The sequence below is a fragment of the Bactrocera dorsalis genome, chromosome 5 (genome assembly GCF_023373825.1).
Source record: "Bactrocera dorsalis isolate Fly_Bdor chromosome 5, ASM2337382v1, whole genome shotgun sequence".
NCBI classification, from domain to species: Eukaryota; Metazoa; Arthropoda; class Insecta; order Diptera; family Tephritidae; genus Bactrocera; species Bactrocera dorsalis.
The window spans coordinates 10,491,323-10,511,492 of NC_064307.1; the positions used below are offsets into that span (position 1 = coordinate 10,491,323).

The following is a 20,170-nucleotide window of genomic DNA, read 5'->3' on the forward strand; positions in this document are numbered from 1 at the left end:
TCAATTATTTCGTGAAGTTAAAGTTAAAAGGAAAAAGATGCATTTTATATATATTTTAAGCAAATTTTTGCGGCAAAAACCAAAAAAAAAAAAATTCGCCGGCAGGACATATAACACTAAAATTCCACCCAATGCCTGAGAAATCAAATGCATGTATTCCAATATTTCAAAGCCACATACATTTATCTTTATATAGTTTGAACATAATTGATCGACGCTTTGAAATGTTGTGATTGTTTTCTGTTACAAAAACAAAAACATATTTTGAACGAAAACTCCAACAAAAAAATAAACTTTTTGCTACAACCGACAGCAATATTTTTTAAATGGCAACAAAGGTGTCACAATATTTTCAAAAATAAAAAGTTTCGATATTTTTCCCCCAAAAAAATCATAAACAATAGGCTACGCTGCAAGCTAAATACCGCACAACTCAATTTTCTGCTTACAGGCAGCTCGTTAATGTTGCATGCCAAATAATTTTCCAAACACAAAACTGTAATTGAGTGACAGTAACAAATCACTACAAGCACAGCGCTACAAGGTAGTTTGTTTGCTGTTTTTTTATATTTTTCCCAGCTCAACTACGCAGAAGTTATAGCCGCCAAGGCTGCCAAATGCCACTGCAACCGCTGACATTTGTGCGTGGCACGTAAGCTTTGTAACACGCAACTTGGCGCACATTTTTAGGTATTTTTTGCGTAGCAGCGAAAAAATAAGGCCTCAACCAAAAACAAAAAAAAAACGTAGACAAATGCCGTAAAAGGCAGACAGTGGCTGACCAAGTTTGTCGCTTAAGTCTTTTGTTTATATATGCTGTGGCGATCAGTTTCGCGTTGCTGCGGTTATATACGTACATATGATAATTGATTTGCTTGTTGTGCACCATTTTTGATTTGGACGCAATGCTTGTTGGTCGTAGGGGGCAGGCAGTTTGCCTTTTAAGGGCGGCAACAACTCACTTTCACTACAAACACGTCACAATCGCAGGCGACAAGTGATGTTTTGGAACGATAACGCCTCCATACTATATGAATTTGTATTACATGTGTCTTTAACGGTATTTTGGTTGCAACCGCGCTACATATATGTGACTTGCTTCGCTTTGTCGGCAAATTGAGACACAAAAATAACATTTTATCGTTATTTGTTGCAAGGCGTTACATGCGAACCGATAATATTATTATTGCTTTCATGTAAACGTTTCTTCTTCTTCTTGCCTGTTTTGCTTACCTTTTGCGCCATCACACGTGACGTGTCAAACGCTTGTCAATGCTAATATTATTGCATTTAATTCCTCTCCTTTGCCGTGCTTTGACAAATTGTCGCCATTTTTGTTGTGACCGCCGCCGCCAACACGAACGTCAAAGCCACTTTGCATTTCTGATTTTAGCTACACACACACTGACACATTGTGCTTGCCGGGCGATTAGCGTTGCAAATTGCTGCTGAAATTACCCTTCATTTTTAATTTGAATTTCTATATTCTATCGATGGTGTTTAGATTTGCGGGCGATAAGTGCTTGTAGGTCTGCAAACATGCTCAACATTCTGCATAATTACATACATACGTACCTATATCCGCGTATGCTTACTTGTGATTCTTTTGCTCATAATTTTTGTTGTTGTTGCAGCTATAGCCGAGTGTTGCAGTTAATTATCGCGTTTTACATGCTATTTTAAAAAGTTAATAGCTCTGGAGGTCAAACTCGTTACACAAGCTCTTGTACTTGTTTCTACAGCAATTGAGATTTATTTTAATCAATTTAACACTTGAATGTGCGGAGATTTTGCAGAAGTAATAAATCTACTAGCTGTAAAAAAATATTGATGGATGAAACTGGATATTGCTGCAATTTTTGCGATTTTTGTCTTGACTAAATAATTTTAAATAATGAAATAAAAAAAATATGGAATAAATAAATAAAAAATTTAATGAATATTAAAAAAAAATTAGAAAAGTCAGGTTATTGAAAAACAGAAAGAAATCCCTTCTTCTAAAAATTTATATTAAAAAGAATTAAGTAAAGGAAAAATAAATTCAAATAATTGTATGTAGTTTGTTAATAATGAAACCTCTGTTTCCTGGTTTCATATTCATATCCAATGAATTTATAAAAAAATCTTTCTTAACAATTTTCAATTTTCACAGCGTAATAATAATAAACTATTCATTACAGTGAACATTTTATTTACGAATAAAGGCGAATACGCTTTTGTCAGGATAAGAAACCCAAAGGACAAATAAATTTCAATTCAAAAAATATCGTATTTACTGTCAATCAAGTAATAGCAAGGTCGTGTTAATGTATAAAAAAAATATTTTATCATATTTATGTATATATACACACATTAAAAACAATGATGCAATTTGATCAATAATATGTCCAGTCACCACCGGCGTCGATAATTGCCTGGCGTGTCCGAGGCTTTGAGAAGCAGCCCCAAAGTTGCACCTTCATTCCATGTTTTATGGTCCGCTGAACAAGCCTACTGGTGGAAGTTGACCAGGCTCGCGTGAGGACAGAACGTGCCTATATAGAACATTCATCATTAAAAATGACATTTTCAAAATCTCTATCACTATTCTCATGCGCCCAGCGAGTCGCTTTGTCACAAGTTATTCAGTCCACAGAGGCTTCTTCATTGTGTTGCACCATTTCAGATCATGAGTATGAAGAAGGGTTCGGATAGTTTCGTAGGATATATCTAAACCTTTTGCCATTAATTTTGCTTGTCCTTGCCGCAGTGTTAAAGCAGGATTCCGCGAAAACAGATTCACTATTATTTTTTCATCTTTTTTGTTCACTTTTCCTATCGAACCACGTTCTGGTAAATCATCGACATTTTTAGCAGCTATATAACGCTGTATCCACTTCTGTACAAATGCCTTCGACTTTCTCATATATTTAGCAGCCGCTGATTGCGACATTTTGGGTGGATGCAAAGGAACACAGCTTCGTAGAGCGACGCGTAGTTCACCGACAACTGAACCTTTGTTGACAATGCATCAAGGACAAAGCTTCCCTCTATCGGCTCGCGAAGGAATTAGAGCGAAATCTTTCATTAACTGTCGGTAAAGTCGACCACGCTCTTACATGGCAGACTGTATTTGCAAAAAACTATCTTTTTGTTTTTGCTGCCTTTTTGCAGAAATTAAATGCTATCCCTCTTTTTGGACTATCATAAGATCCAATCAAAACTTCTTCAAAATTATACGACTACGATCAAAACTCAATGTAAATGTGTTTATGAAATGCAAATTCTTTATTTATTCCTCGAAATCAATATTTCGTCTTCAAAGTAATTCATGCCCGATAAAACACACTATCGCCAACGCTCTTTCCAGTCCTGGAAACAGTCGGAAAAGTCTTTTTTCTACTCAGTTTTTATTTTCTCAGTCCTCGTGGAACAATATGCTTTGGTTTTTCCAAAAAAGTTACGATATATTAGTAACAGTATGACATGTTGCATTATCGCATTGAAAGAACAAATACTTGTTCGCCCGTAATTCCGGCAATTTCTGATGAATAGCTTGACACAAACGACGCCTAACGCTCAAGTAATATTTTTTGTGGACAGTTTGGCTCGGTGGAAGTAATTCATAGGGCACCACGTCACTATAATAACCTCACCTAACTTTTTTATCACAGCAGTACTTTTTAAATCATTTAGAAAGGATAGTCCGGAGATCTATTAAATACTGGTAGAACCTTTTTATAAACTGATAAGAAAGAAGTATCGAAACATGTGTATCGTTCACGCTAGATCTTTTCTTAACTTCTAAAGATCCATAAACCTACGATTTCTAGAAGTTTTCTTAACAATATTGTAAGTTTATCATTTCACCTGTAACATAATCCAGTTCTCTTAAAATATCACCCAAAAAATAAATAAATATTTTTGTTAATTTTCTGAGTTTAGTTCTACATATAATGTTAAGTACACTGTAACAGTCATATGCAAACAGTTCTTATATGGTTATTTTGTACGATAATTTAGTAGAGATCCTTAAAAGTATATTAATTCATCGATTTCAAGTAAGGTCTGGGTCTTTTTACCTTCTCATAATCAGTTACTAATGGTTATTGGAGGAAAAGAATACCGACCTCAGCTTAAAGATCTTGCCAGTTGCCACATTTTAAAATTTTCACAGACTTTTAAGTAAAATTCACTGCATCTACCGAAACCCACAAATATACGCGGGATATTCGCAGTATTGAGTGCTGTATTACTTGAGTAGCTGCTCAATCAGAAGTAGCTGTAAATACAGGTAAAATAAAAATAAAATCCCAGCCCGCTGGCAACACCTGCTCAAAGCATAATTTTCAAATAGTTTCACTGAGCCACTGTTAAACTTTTGTGGCACTTACGCCGCACTCAACGCCACTGCAGTCGACAACAGCAACAACGAATAATGTATATTTCTATGAACTCTGGACAATGCCAATAATATTCAGTTACAATACTGTAAAACTTTCGTAATTCGTAATTTATGTCGCCATAAATTCTGGCATTTCTTGTGGGCCCACAATGCGAACCAACGGCAACGAGAGGTGAAATGAAAGACTGGTCGCAAAGGTAATAATAATAAAAATAAGAAATTGCGAACGAAAATTCTGCCAGAGGCTAACAAAGAGTTACAGCTGTAATGCACACACACACGCACACAAAAAAGCTTAGTTTATTTGTATGTGTGTATGTTGGTGTATTTATGCGCAGCAGGCGAGCCTATAATTACCAGCTCATAAAACACAATCCACTTTTGTTGTTATTGCTGCTGCTGTTATTATTGCTTTTGTTGTTGTTGATGGTGGTGAAAATATAAGTCTTAACTCGGTCGTTTAGCTGCATAACTGTATTTATTTGCTTATTTTCGGGTAGCGTTCGACCGGCTGCTCACTTGCATGTGTACGTGTGTGTGTGAGTGTGCATTTCAACTGTGAAAACAATCGCCGGAAACACCATTATTAAAATCATAACTAACCTGGCGTCAACAGCCACAGCCGCAGCAGCAGTAAACTGAAAGAGTGGCTCATTGGGCCAACGCACCAGTTGGTGGGAGCAGCGAGCCACGAGGGGGCAAGCGGCAGTGATGCCAGTAAGCGCTACGCCTGTTGCCATAACTGTACAGGCACTGCACTCGCTCAGCAGCCATAAGCTGCAAATGCGCGCAGTGGCCGCTGAGGCCTGTGAGACTGTGGCTGGGGTGGAAGCTGACACCACAATTGGCGCTGAGTGAGTTGCTTAAGTTAACAAGCGGCTAAATTTTCGGCGGCCTGCCTCCGGGCGTAATGCCGCTCATATACATTTAGGCTTTACCGCTTTGTTGTTATTGTTGTTGTTCATAATATTTTATTTTGTTTTTAATTTCTGTGTGCCATTGTGCGCCTTGGTAGCTGTCAGTGCTGCCACAGCCACAAATATTTGCTGATTTTTATTATGTCTACATTCTATTTTCCTGCATTCGCGGCTCATATCACTGCAACATTTGTGGGCAATTGCTAGTGACCGGCTTGTGTTGCACGCGTGCGCCGATCGCGCTGTCTGCAAGTGCAATTTAAGCGCCAAATAAATTTTGCCCACAAAAGTTAAGCCTTCGTGAGTTTGGGTTTCGTTTTCATCGCGGCGCGTTCCAAGGCGGCCAAGGGAGCTCTGAGTTCTGGCTGCGTTTATTGTGAGTGGCACACAAATGTGCGGAAAATGTGAGGCACTTTTGAAATTTGTTGCATGCTGCCCTAAATATGCCATGCAACTGTTAGAAATGCTGTACACTTTGTTGTAAAGTTAATTTTTACTTTATTTATCGCAATCAATGCCAGACATAATAACAAAATGGTTAATAGTCTAAGAAAATGTGTTGGTTTTTTTCTTTTTGAAGTTAAAGTGGGTCCAAATATTCAGTTAAAACTAATTTTTATATCTTCGGCAGCCTGACTCCTCGTTTTTGAAGAAAAGTGTTTCAATGTTAGAGCAAAAAGATTTTTCTCAGATATATTCCACCTGCCAAGCTTTATTTAGAACCGTAAATTCCAATATGCAGAACTTAATCGAGCAGCCAAGTCCCTACTGCCTTCCCCACACTACTTTGTTGCCTAAACGGCAATATGCTGCAACGCCGAAAAATGGCGACCATTTTCGGTTGCATGCGTTTGACATTTAACAAATGGAACTTTTATAACTGTTCGCCCAACACACACACACAGATTTGCTGCTTAAAATTTTACGATATCTTTTTATTACCTTTTCCGTTAAAGGTTTTCTTTTCATACTTTATCGCTTGCGCCTGCGCGGAAAGATGTCAAAACAACAGCAAACACAGCGGTGGCAACTTTTGGCATTTTGAGCATAAATATTCTCACACAAGTGTATATATATTTGTGTGTATACATTGTACTGCGTTTGTTGTTGTTGTGTATAGTTGCGCATGCATAAATGCCTAAAAAACAATTTGTTGGCATTTTGTTGCATGCTGCATGTGCAACATGGGCATTAACTCGAACGCATTCAGGGCTTGGCGCATGATTAATGTCGCCAAACAACAGCGGTAATAACAAAGGTGAATTGACGACGCCAACTTGGCAAACAACAGGTGACAAGTGGCAAACGCTTTCAAAAATTACTTGGCAAAAGGTCTTTAAGAGCTTTTAGCTTGTAAACGGTTTCGTTTTTGCATAACTGAAAAAAGAGTTATGAATCTCAGTAAATGCACAGGCAATTGCTTGTGTTGTGTGCCGTTAAGTGCTGGCTGCAGCAGCCAACAATGCACTCTATGTCTTTTACTGTGAGAAATGTTGAAAACGCTAATATGGAATAATATTTTTTAGTGAAATCATTTTTGAACTTTTTTATTGTAAAATTGCTATAAATTTACAAATTAAATAATAAAACTAATTTATGATAAACGATGATTTTTGTTTTCGAAAATCTTAATTCGAAATTTAAATATCGTATGTTAAATAGTGTAAACATTTTCATCTTCATGAAAAACTGGTGATAAGTCTCAATTAAAAAACAAAAGTTTACATACTTTTTTCAAAGTTCGAAAACCTAATTTCAAAAAAAGGGATACATTTTCAAAATATATTTTTTTTCCAAACAATTAAACTAAAGCTTCCAAAATTTAAATTATTGAAATAATTAAGCCAATTTGCAAAAAAAAATAGTTTCTATGTTCGAAAATCTAATATCGAAATTAAAAAACAAATTAACTTTGTACACCATTAGCGAAAAGTTACAGTTTTGAAGGGCTGAAACTTTCAAATACTTATTTTAACTTATTTTATTCCATTAATTAAGATAATTTACGGAAACAAGTTCGAAAACCTAATTTCGAAATTTAAAAAAAAAATCCACTATATAAACAACAAGAGAAATTTCAAGTTTTGAAAAACTAGAGCTTCAAAAATATAATTTTATTAAATTAAAGAAGATAATTCACGAAAAAACTTAGTTTATGCGTTCGAAAACATAATTTCGAAAATTCGAAATATTTTAACTTTATAAAAGCCTAGCAAAAAGTTTCAGTTTTATGTAGCAAAAGCTTCAAACAATGAAGCAAAATAGCAAAAAGTTAGTTTCTATGTTCGAAAACTCAATTTCAAAATTTAGAAAAAATTTTCAACTTTATATGAGTAGAGAACTAGAAAAAAATTTTAATTTAAAAACTAAAGATTTGAAAACCTAATGTTATTAAAAGTATAAAAAAAAATATTCCAATGATAATTATTTTCTAATTTCGAAAAAAATTTTCAACTAGAAAAAAGTTTCAGGTTTAAAAACTTATGATTTCAAAATCTAATGTTATTTAAATAATAAAAAAAGTTTCCAATAAAAATTATTTTCTAGGTTCGAAAACCTAATTTCAAATTTACAAAAAATGTTCAACTTTATACACAGTTAGAAAAAAATTACCGTTTAAAAACTAAATATTCCAAAATCTTAAATTACTTAAATAAGAAATAAGGTTTCTATGAAAATTATTTTCTAATTTCGAAAACCCCTTAATAGACAGAAATTCCAAAATTACATTCTTAAAATTCAAATATAAAAAAATAATAAAAATTTAAAATCCAAAAATTGTCGAATTTCAAGAATCTTGTGCAACATTCTTTGCGCGCCCTAAACAGCCGGGCGCACAACCGCCTCAATTTCCGCCTGCCAATTTCACTTTGCCGTTAATGCAATTACTGCCTTCAATAGCGCAAGTAAAAAGCGCAGCAACAACAACGAATATGCTACGCTGCCTGCCACTACCAATAACAGCACGTCAGCGGCTAATGTGATTTATTGGCTTCATGTGAAAGCACACACACACGCACACCTATTTATAAAAAAAACACACGCCGACGACTGCTCAAGCACACACAAGTTGTTCAACTTATATGAAGGCATATGCATATATATGTGTGTGTGATATGCATGCCTCGCCATAAATACCTTAGAAGTTAATTGCGTGTAACGTATGCAGATATGTGGGTGTGTATGCGTGTGTGCCACACTTCCACCCATACAAATCGGCGGCGCAGTCGGTGCCTTATCGCACTGTCTTTTCGTTGTAAATTTACGGCTAATTTAATATTGGCGGAAAGTCTTAAGGATTCGCGTTGTGATTTCTTTGAAGAGTGCCGTCGTCGCTGCTGCAGCCTCGAGTGAGGTGGCAAGTACAATTACAATTTTAATTGTGTTGTAAAGCACGCTGAATTATTTCTACTCGCTTTTAATGGCAGCACAAAGGGTAGGTAAAAATGTAATAATGTGTTTCCTTTGCTTTTTTCTCGTCTTTTGTCTGCGCTTCTATGCAATGCAAAGAAAAATAAAAAGGAAAAAAGTGGAAAATTAAGAAATGAATAGCGTTAATAATGCCAAAGTAAATTTAGTTTTACGAAATTATGCGCTGGAAGAATTTTGAAATTGCATTATTCCGCAAGAGGGTTGCTATTTATATTCAGCGCTTGAGTAACACAAATTTCGACACGTCAAAGTTGACAACTGACACTCTTAATATTGACATTTTATTTGTTTACAGCACAGTTTGACGTTTGAGCAATATTTGTAAAGCTTTTTCAGTTTGAAAATTGCAGCAACGAAAAACTTTAAATACGTAAGAATATACATTGAAGATTTCTAGTGAGACACTTATCAATAGTATTATGAGTAAATATATGTAAACTTGCTCAGAATTCTTGGATGTATGTGAGCTTTGTGGATGAGAGCGAAATAAATCAATGAATAAATCCTTGTACTTAGTTGAAATATTACTTGTTTTATTGTCAGAAAATATAATATTTACTAACAGATTGAAATAAGGGTTGAGATGTAGATATGTATGAAAGAAATACCTAAATTCCTTACAGCTGAGGCTTATTACGAATGAGTCGAAGCTTTAAAGGAACGTTGGAGGGGGCGTTTTCTGTAAGAACTCTACTTCAACTTAACTTTAAGCTATCGGATCACTGAAAAGATTCTCAGGCAGAAGTAGCTACTTTTGAAGCTATGCTGCTACGAAATTCAGTCACATTAAAAGAGCTAAGCATTCACTCCGATAGCACAGCAGCGATACTAGAGCTCAGCTCGCTGATTGTGCGCTTAAAACTAGTCAAGGAGTGTTTATCCTCACTAGGAATAGTATCAAGCTACTTCATCTGCAAACTCGTTTGTGAGCCTGGTCATAGCGCAACGGCTGATAACTGCCAAACCGATGAGCCATCAAGAAGAGGCACCCTTATTTCGCCCACATCGGAATAGGAATGAACCTTGCGTGCTTTTAGCAGGCGTTGGTCAACGATTCGCACCTGTGTGACTACCAGTTCCTTATGGCCTTGAGTAGAACACAGTGATCCCCTGAACTGCTTGCACTTAGCCCTTTCCAGACACTTCATCATCTGTTATCCAGCCGTTACTAGACTGTAGTCTCACCATCGGTGGGCGAGCAGACATAGCCGAAACTGATCATTAGCCAGCTCAACAAATTTGTAATAGGCTCAAAGCACTTTGTCGTTTTGTCAGGGTGTTTGACCAGAAACTGTGTAGGATAAGATACTAAAGTTGTCCAGCATTTTCTGATTCTGTTACAGTCTGCTTAAATTTTTGTAATGTAACCATAAGAAATTAACTCTAAAGATAAATTCTGTGATTTGATTGATAGCACAATCTATTTAAGGAGTACCTCTTCAAAATGTCATGACTTAACTCACATATTTTAATAACCATGTTGATGAGGTAAGCCTAGTCATGATCAGTTTAATCACGTACGAAGCTCTTTATTATTGTATGCGTCTCTTTCACTTCTTAATTTTATGTCGTTCCTCTAAAAATCATGTCTAATTCACTGGTGCACCTAATGTGTATCTCTCAAGAAAGGTTCTGTCTCTTCAAACTAATTCGTCAACAGCAACCACGAATATCGAAAAACACAATGAGCATCACTCTGATTTTTGACGTGTTTTTTCGGATCGTTTTCTACTCACCATTCCGATTATTGTTTCCTTCTTCACATGTCTAACTCATAAACCCATGTCTCATCGGCAGTTATAATGCTCTCCATGAATGTGAGAACGGAATTCACGCGATCAAGCATGTCCAAAGAGACCTATATAGGGTATTTTTTTTTTTAAATAAATTCTGCATTATCGGGATGAGTTCAGTGAAAACGCGTTTTCCAAAATATCAACCGAAATTTTTTATTTTTTTTAACATTTTCATCAGTTAAAGAGGCTGAAGGTCGTCCAGAACGAGGCATGTCTGCAACAATCTCTCGACCATCTTTGAAGAGTTTGTAGCAGTCGTAAGCTTCTGTTTTTGATAAAACTGAATCATAGTAGGCCTTTTCCATATACTATTGAAGTAACACTTGACTTTATTAATTAATTTCAACATAAATTAGCGAAATCTTACCTTAATCTAAGCTATAAAATTTTCCTGCAATTAAAAATCATTTAATTTTGTGCTCTTCTTTTGCAGATAATCCCAAGTTTTTATCGAGTTAACTGCAGATTATTGCACAGAATATTGAGAGTCTCACATACTGACAACAAAGGATTTGGATTATCGCCTTCACATGTACCGATATGGACTTAATGTTGTCACACTGAAGCCAATATTGGACGAAGTGCCGGGCGATAAAAGAATGCCAAACAAACTTATAACCAAGAATATCAAAAAACAATAATGCATAAATATTTTGCACCAAATGCAAGGAGAGGAAACAAGCGCGACACCGCAAAATTCGAATAAAAACGCTTGGATTATAAAAAGTGAGCTCGTAAAATGAAAACGGCGGCAATGAAATAATAATAGCTGCGAATAATAATATTAAGCAAAGCAACAACACGCCACACTAGCAATTTTGCGCAGCGTCAATGCGTCTGCACGCACATTGCGTAGGCCAAGCGAGCGTCGCAAACAACGCGCAAATGTGTCTTGCGTTTAATTAAACTTTGTCGGTGCGCGTGCGCGCAGCGTTATGCACATACACAAGTGCAAATCTGCGTGTGTGTGTTTGTGCTAGTCCAGTTTACGCCACGAAGCCACAAGGGTCGCGTGTTGGCACATGACGCATGCGTGAGTGCCATCTCCGGCACACAGCACTCACATGCTGTTGTTTATAGCAAACGACTGAGTGGGCCGCGCTTGCGCATGCGCTGACTCCCAAAGGAGTGTAGACAAATTTTTATGGGAATTTATTAAACAAACGCATTATGCCACAACAAACAACGCGACAAACAGCGGGCGGCGGCAACATGTGGTCGCAAGACTGCCATAATCTTGTTCGCTGGGGTCCACGCATGCGCATGCAAGTGTGAGCACTTTAGAGGCAAAAAAAAAAAACAAGCAAATTGTAATAAAGAATAACATGAAAGCGTCCACTTTAACAATATTAATTTGCGCATAAAATTGAGTTTCTTATGTTAATTGAATGCGCCTGCTGCCAGTGGGGCCGAACGAGCCGAACAAGCCGCCTAGTCAACGAGCCGCCAAGCAACGCAACAGCAAACGACAGCGTGCGCATCCAACCAGGCGACAACCAAGACGACGCTGACAAGCGGCGATAAATGACAATAACAAAAACCATAATAATAAAATTTAAAATGAATATTAAATAGATATTTTCTAATAAATTAAATTCATTGCGTTTTTATTCTTCTCTTTCAGCTAATTAATTGCCAAACAAATACATACAAACGCGTGTGTTGCAGAGTTGGGAAAAAAAGCAAATACAACAACAACAAATATTAAGTGCATGTTGAAACCAAATAAGTTTTAGAAATATTCGAAATTAAATAAGTGTTTGAGCGAAGTGTTTGTTTGCATAAATGCGCGTGAGTGTGTGTGTGTGCACAAACACATAAATATTGTTAAATAATATACGAGAGCCACAATTACAGGCATACTTGCCACACTGAAGTGCGCAAATTCTTAACAAAATGAAAATTTAAAATATTCTTTGTTATTGTTGGTATCTCTCTGCGGAAATAAATAATAAAATAGAGTAAAATAATTGAATAAAAGTGCCTAGTGTATATATGTATATGTGTGTGTGTCTGAAGCAATTGCATAGTTCGCATAGTTTGCATTGCTTAAGAAAACCAAAATGTAGTGCATGAAAAAAACAATAAGAATAACAAAAATAATATCAACAACAACAACAAAAGTAATGCCAACAATAAAAATAAAAACAACAAAAGTAATTCTAACAATAAAATTGCACAACAACAACAACAAAAGTTATACAAAAAAAAATATAAAAACAACAACAAAAATAATATCAACTATAAAAAATAAACAACAACAACATCAAAAGTAATATCAGCAATATCAGTGCTTTAACAACAACAAATAAATAAGACAAACTCCAAATAAATTCCGTATGCAAACAAATGTGTTAAAAGTACGAAAATAACCAAATTTCAGCCGGAAGCAGAGTCTAACGGAAATTTGCTGGACTGCAGTGCGGAAGTCAGTGCAAAGGTATGCAAATTCAATTCACTTGCTGCGGTGTGTAGCTTTAAATATGCATATAAATTGTTGGAATACATTAAAGTGGTTTAAAAAATATTTAAGTTTTGCCAACTATTATTCCAAATACTAAATATAAATATTTTACATAACTTCTTGTCCATTGAAATTTATGCTTCTTTCATTTTGTCTTGTATTTTAAATTTTATTTTATTTTAGTGAATACATTTTGCAAGTGAACGGCAAACTTACTTACATACATAGTATATATAATTTTAACTGAAAGCATTTCTGAGACTTCTGACACGATTTCAGGCAAATACTGCTGTGTTCCTTATTGCCCTTCTCTATTTTTTCGTACCTAAAATGTGCTTTAATCCACTAAAATTGGCAATCTTCTGCCTTAAATTTTGCGTACTAAATTCGCATGCTTCTAAACATTTAGTTATGCTTACATCTTTTATTAAGTATGCTGTCACAATGGTAAAGAAGAGATAGAGCGGGATTCATTGTATTTGAATATGGACTTCCTTAAGGCTTAAAGCCACGTTTAAACCCTGAACAGGGTATATTAAGTTTGCCACGGCGTTTTTAACATACTTGAGAATCGTCGGAAACCATAAAAAATTGTATAGCCATGTTCGTATGTCTGTCTTTATACAAAACTTTTGGCAATTTGAGAATGTATTTTCACAAAATTTACATGGGTTTTCCAGATCGGACTCCAGTATGATGATATATATCATATCAAGTTTTGGTGTGCAAACATCTTTACTTGTGAAGGTATTTCTTGCTTCATTGAAACCGAAGTTAACGATTTTTCTTTTAAATATTTTAGGGTATCGATCGAGGTTCCTACTTTTTTAAAGAAAAAACACAGAAACTTCAAATTTAATGGGGAATGTTCGTTATCATTTTATTGAATATTCTTTGGCATTTAGTTTTTGAAGATTATCTCTTCTAAATATTGTCCGTGGGTACGTTTCAGATGATCCGCCCCTTAAGTCCAATTTTCGATGAGTCGTTCGAACATTTCGACTGGTAACTCACATGCGTGATGTTTTACTCCAAGGCCTTAATGGAATTGTTGGCATAGACTCTATACTTTACTATCTCTATAGGAAAATATTTAACGGTATGATATCACACAATCTTGAGTGCCAATCGACCGGTCCAGAATGTAAATCTTTAATAAATCTGTTGATTTATGCGATATGTGAGAAGTGGCGCCATCTTGTTGAAACCAAATATCGCCAGCATCACGAGCTTCAATTTCAAGCTACGAATAGTCAGTTTCATGTAAGCAGTACCTAGATCATCCGTTATTTCCATCTTAGAGGTCCTTAAATATCTCTAACAAGTTAGGAATAGATAGCATTGGTTTTTAGATGTCAGATTTGGGCACAAGCTTATAAGACGAATTATGGCAGACCAAGAACTACAAAATATTGCATAAAATAGAACTTTTTTTTAAATCCGCCATTTTTTGGAATTTTTGAAATTTTTTTTCGACCGTAGATCATTGTACGACAATATCTTTCAGAGGGAATATTTTTTGTCTACTCAGAAGTCGAGGACCGAAAGTCGTGAACTCCTTGAGCCATATATAAAAGAATCTTTTCTGGCCACTCGCATCGACTACTGAAATGTTTAACCACCAAAATTCAACAGATTTCGGAAAAAATTGACATTATTAATTGCATGACATAAATATCATAAAAAGTGCTTATAAAGCAGTCATTCAACGCTTACGTGCTTGAGTAAAGATTGAAGCAGCTGCTTAATGGTGTCGCGAATATATTTACCTTGCTTCTTCATGAATCAATTTGAAATCGAATTTTGAGCAAACAAAAAATTAAATGCTCTTAATAAATTTTAAATCGAACGAAAGTCAAACATATTAAATACTATCAACCGCTACTTACTTGTGCACCAACTAGCGACGTTTACACAACCCACTTTCACAGTGCGAAAGGCAGATAAACTATTGAAAGGATTAAATAAATGAGGTGCCACTGAACAGTCGAATAGCCACGACTGCAACAACAACAAAAAGAGAATGGGGAAAACATGGATAAGCGCATGCAACAAAGGCTCGCATGGAAATCGCATATTTTTCGGTAGATAAATTCTATGAATAACTCATGTTGCAGTTAACGCTAACAATGCGCTTTTAGGTCAGTGCAAAAGCTGGGCAAATAGCAGAAGAGAAAAAATGCAAAAGAGAGAGAATACAAAATACACACACACACACATGCTTAAGCATAAATAGATGGCACAAAAAATATTATTTTAAATGTATTCAAAAAATAATGCCAACAAATGTATTAAACTATGCGCCGACAGCGCATAATACAGGGTGCCTATTTGCATACGGCAGGCAAAGGCATAAGTAGTATGCTACATACTCGCTTACTCTCGGAGCTGGCGGTAGACAAAAGGATGTGCGCCTAGCAGCTGCTGCGCATGAGCGAAGGCAAATCTCAGCGGACGCGGACGGTGAATGCGGCGAATTTGCATTGAATGGGCGGGAAGTCGCCTACCCACCGCCAGCTGCCCGCCGCCGCGGCATAGAAGTAGAGAGAGGCAAATGCGCTGGCGGTGCAACGGAATTATTTGCGCACATGTGCGCTGCGCCATGCAGGTCCCACTCGTAGACGCGCACCCACACACACGTGCAGGAAGGTGCAACAAAGTTTTCAATCAAATTTTCATGCATTTTGCACTTGCATACGTACCGTTAGCAATGTAGTACAAACCAAAAACGGTCAGACAAAAAATGAATTTTGTTCTTCTGCCTCTTCCTCCGCCCCCTCCTCCTTTTTTGAATACTAAATTAAGGAAATAAAACTTGCCATATGAGAATATTAAAGCAAAACGACTTGAGCTCGCAAAGAGTGTGGAAATTGTTTGCTAATGCGGCCTGAAAAATGGGCGTGTTCAGTGTGCGACACCAACTAACACTCGGCCTACCAAGCCCACGTACACTTGCGGTTTATTAATGATGCAACCGCCCGCTCGGCCGCCCAGCCAACTTACCTCCTAGCGGTGACCGGAGAATTGAAAGCGTTGAAAAGCGCCTGCCAACTGCCGACTGTGCACGCGAGTGCAATGTGGGTCATTTAAACCACGAAAAGTGCGCCAAGTGAAAAGCGTGTGGCACATAACGGCGCACGAGGGGGCGTGGAAGCGCGCACGTCGTAAAGAAAATGTAAAAATGCCTGAAGACTGACGAAAAATTTTGCTGAGAAAAACAAAATCATAACGAGCGAAAGTGAAACAAAAGCGGCATATTAAAGCGCGCTCACAACAAAAACAAAAACAGCAAAAAGAACTACCAAAAATAAAAACAAAAAACTAAAAAAAAATTAAGAAAATCTCCAAAAGTGGGTGGTGTTTGCATTGCAGGAAAAGTGAAGAAAAAAACGACTAATAATAATAAGAAAAAGAAGAAGAAGAAGCAGCAGCAGAAATTTGCATGGTAATGAAGTGCTGAATAGAGAATACGCGAAGCGCATACAGACACAGGGCCGCGCAAAGTAGTGCTATCAATGGCTTAGAGGCAGAAGATGAATGCTTACAGAAAATTATTGTAAGAAAGTAGCAGTCTTTACTCTTCTTCTTTTCGTAAGTGCAAATCAAACAAATAATGGTAAAAAATCTGCTCTGCCAGCTATTCAAGGAGAATGATGAATTTGATTGAGTAGATGAAGTGGCGCAGATAAAGAGATAGTGGCAGTTTTATTTTGTTAAGTGCTGAGATAACGGAAATCAGCAGCGGCTGCAGGGAGGCAGCTGCGAAAGTAAAGCGGTGAAATTAGAATGTAAGCGGCAAGGACTTGAGAAAGCATTGAATGAATGGCTGAAAAGAAAATATAATTGAAATTATTTTGCAAAGACGAAGCGGAAGTAATTTCGTAAGAAATCTTCAAGTCCTTAAAAATGTTATTATGAATAGTTTTCGGTGCCTTAAAGTGTGAAATAAGTAAACTTCGAAGGTGGGAAATCATTGAATATTAATCATCATCCGGTACTGGTATTATTATATCAAACTTCGGCCATTGAACAAGTTTTAAAAATATTGTCATTCGTCTAACCTTAGCATAGTTGAACCTATAATATTTAAACATAAGGGGAGGTCACAAGATGAGATGTAATTTTTAGTAGTTGAGACCGAGATATGAATCTTTATATCTCATTATAAGAAAAAAGTTAAAAACTGTAAGGCGGAGGGCCTTATCGTTACGATTAAGACCTCATACTTCGAGAAATTTTCATAGGGATGTCTAACAACCTCTTTTTCAGAGTTCTAAGCAAAGAACTAAGAGATCCATGGCATTAAATACTCCAAACTGCCGGAAATACGTTGTATACTAAAGGGTGATCCATTTCGAGATTTCCCACTTTTTGAAAGAAAAATCGCAGAAACTTCAAAGTTAATGAGAAATACTTATTATCATTTGAAAGAACATTCTTTGGCATTTATTTTTGAAGATTATCTATTTGAAATGTTGAACGTGACTACGTCTCAGATGATCCATCCATTGAATCCAATTCTCTATTAAGTCGTTCAACCATTTTAACTGGTAATTTAGGAATGACAAGCATAATGTTTTCTACAAGACCTGAATCGAAGCGGGATTGTACGCATAGGCTTTAGACTTTCCATATCCTTACAGGAAAAAGTCTAACGATGTGATATCACATGATCTTGGTGGCCAAGCGACCGGCTGAAGACCTAAAATTATCTCGTCATCGTCATCATTCTTTCACTAAATACATTGTGTGGAAAGTGGCGCCGTTTTGTTGAAACCAAATGTCGTCGAGATCACGTGCTTTAATTTCAGGCTACAAGTAGTCGGTTATCATGACGTGGTAACGGTCGCCATTGACGGACACGTTCTCAGCGGTATCATTTTTGAAGAAATATGGACCGTTGATTCCACCGGCCTACAAACCACACCAAACCGTTGGTTTTTCTGGATGAAAATCGTCGTCCCAAATGAGGCAATTTCGTTGGTTGCGCTAGAAATCCTTATCTCTGAAATTGGCTCGAAAAATTTGGATCTTCTTGAAACTTTGGAGAGCACATAGAGCGAAGCGATGTCGCTTGAGAGGGTCTAGTTGCTGTATTTTGTAAGCTTTCATGTTCTGATCTCGACTTAAAATGCGCCAAGTCGTTCGAGACGGCAGTCCGAGTTATTGCGTTGGCCTGGTTGTTTGCGAATATCCACGGTCTTCGTTGTCTATTCGATCGAATCTTATCCAATAATAAATGGAGGTCTCAAAATGGATGATGGTGTTGGAAGTAGTATGCTTAGCAAGCCAATTATATTGAGTTGAGCGAAGTGATGAAATTCTATATACAATATTTTCGTTTCTAATGCATTAATCTTTCAAGATCTGACATCGGATGGCAAGGTGTTTTTGTAAAGGCAAGGAATTGTTCTCTTCTCGGAAGAGATTGTCCGAAATATAAACCGAAGCATTACTTATGAAGTCTTAGAACCTCGCTAGTCTTCATACAATCGGTTGGGCGAGTTTAATAACACAGCTGAAGTCAAAATGGGAAATCGAGCCGATAAATCTCGTCTCTGAGTACGTAAAAGAAAGAAGAAAGGTACTCATGAAACTCTAACTAACACAGAAGTGGGTATATTAAGTTTGCCGCTAAGTTGATAATCCCCAGGAGAAAATGCTGGAGGCAATAAATAAAAATATGCTAATGGTGACAAGCTGGGTCGATATACATAGTCATGTCAGTTTGAGTCATATCGATCTGAAATTTTGCATACATGCTTTTCTCCTCAAAAGACTGCTCATTTGTTGAAACCGCCGATATTGAACCACCAAAGGTATAAGCTATTATATGAACTGAACGACTAGAACCAACTGCTTGTATTTACCGCCTTTTCATTTGATTTCTCTTCAAGAAATTTGGCATGGGTTATTGCCTAAGGTGAGGGTATAAACTACAGAAATCGCAGAAGGTGTTCTGATCGTACCCTATCGCACATAACTGGCATACAAACTGATCGATCAATTAAGTCTTTGTATGGAAAAAAGGACTAGATACCTTCGCGAAATTTGACATAGATCGTTATTCAATGGAAGGTATTCAAACTGAGCGATAAATATGACGATAAAGTCCTTTTTATATCCTTTTATGCTATGAGAAATGTATCTGGAAAAGGTATTATAGGTTAAGTGCAGCAGATTTTTGATTGTTATTGTTTTTTTTAACTCCTCTAAAAGCGATTCGCTAACGTGTAATGTATAGAAATTTTTCTCGACGAACTCTTCTTTGTGAGTGGCGTTTACCAAGAAGCGCATTGTGGAAAGATAGAGAAAAATGCCTTAGAGAAATATATACATATTTTTCTTGCAACAATTATTCCTATAAAGTTCACAGTTCTTGCATATCGATTGCACTTCAGAGTTTAAAGTCTGCTTCTATAGTTGAATAATAAAAATGTTCAACAACATACATTTACATTTCTCACACACACTAAAGGTTTTGCAATCATTTTTGTTACACTAAATAAAAATAAAACTTCATAATACACTCATTAAAATGCGTGGCAACACTTAATATTCGCACGTGAACGCCTCTGCGGCTCTTAGACCCCTCACATATGCATTCAACCAACACCTTTGTTGTTGGTTTTGCCAATATTTGTCACAAGTTGTGGGTTTTTTCTCAAAGCGCCGTCGACTTTCTCAATAAAAATGTTAATTTATGCTCATTAAAGGTGTACATTAAACAACAACAACAATAACACCAAACAACTTAACATTCACACAAAGTCAAGCAATCAATTCCGAACGCAACTCTGCATGTAGCTGAACTTCAGCTGCAACTACAACAACGCAACCAGCAACTCAAATCAAACTAAATCTCAAAGTGTTTAGCTTTTGATCGCTTGGCGCTTGTTGCCGCGTCGCCGCACCGCTTCTGACACTCGCCTCGCGACGCTAAGTGTTATTAGTGGTGTAAATCTGTGTTTTGTTGTTGTTTTGTTATTGCTGATGTTGATGTTGTAATTGCGAACTCGACTTGCTGTTCCTGCTCTGCTTAAACTGTTGCATATATATTGAGGTGTATGCAGATTTCATTGGGGTCCCCTTGTGCTAAGCTTCTTTGTACTCATGTGTGTTGGTGTGTGTGTGTAGCGCCATTCTCGTTCCTAAATTAATTTCGCCGTGTTGCAGC

General features: G+C 36.6%; 1 protein-coding gene across 3 annotated transcripts in view; it reads left to right on the forward strand.

The window, feature by feature from the left end:
- Positions 1-20,170, forward strand: part of LOC125778655 (uncharacterized) — a 188,993-nt gene that overhangs the window by 58,891 nt on the left and 109,932 nt on the right. For 2 of the 3 annotated variants that reach the window (XM_049457492.1, XM_049457495.1), the window contains exon 2: positions 12,154-12,969. The gene's annotated coding sequence lies outside the window, so the exon portion shown is untranslated. Of the gene's footprint in view, positions 1-10,962; positions 12,970-20,170 lie in introns of all 3 variants that reach the window. The other variant, XM_049457493.1, reaches the window with a different exon arrangement.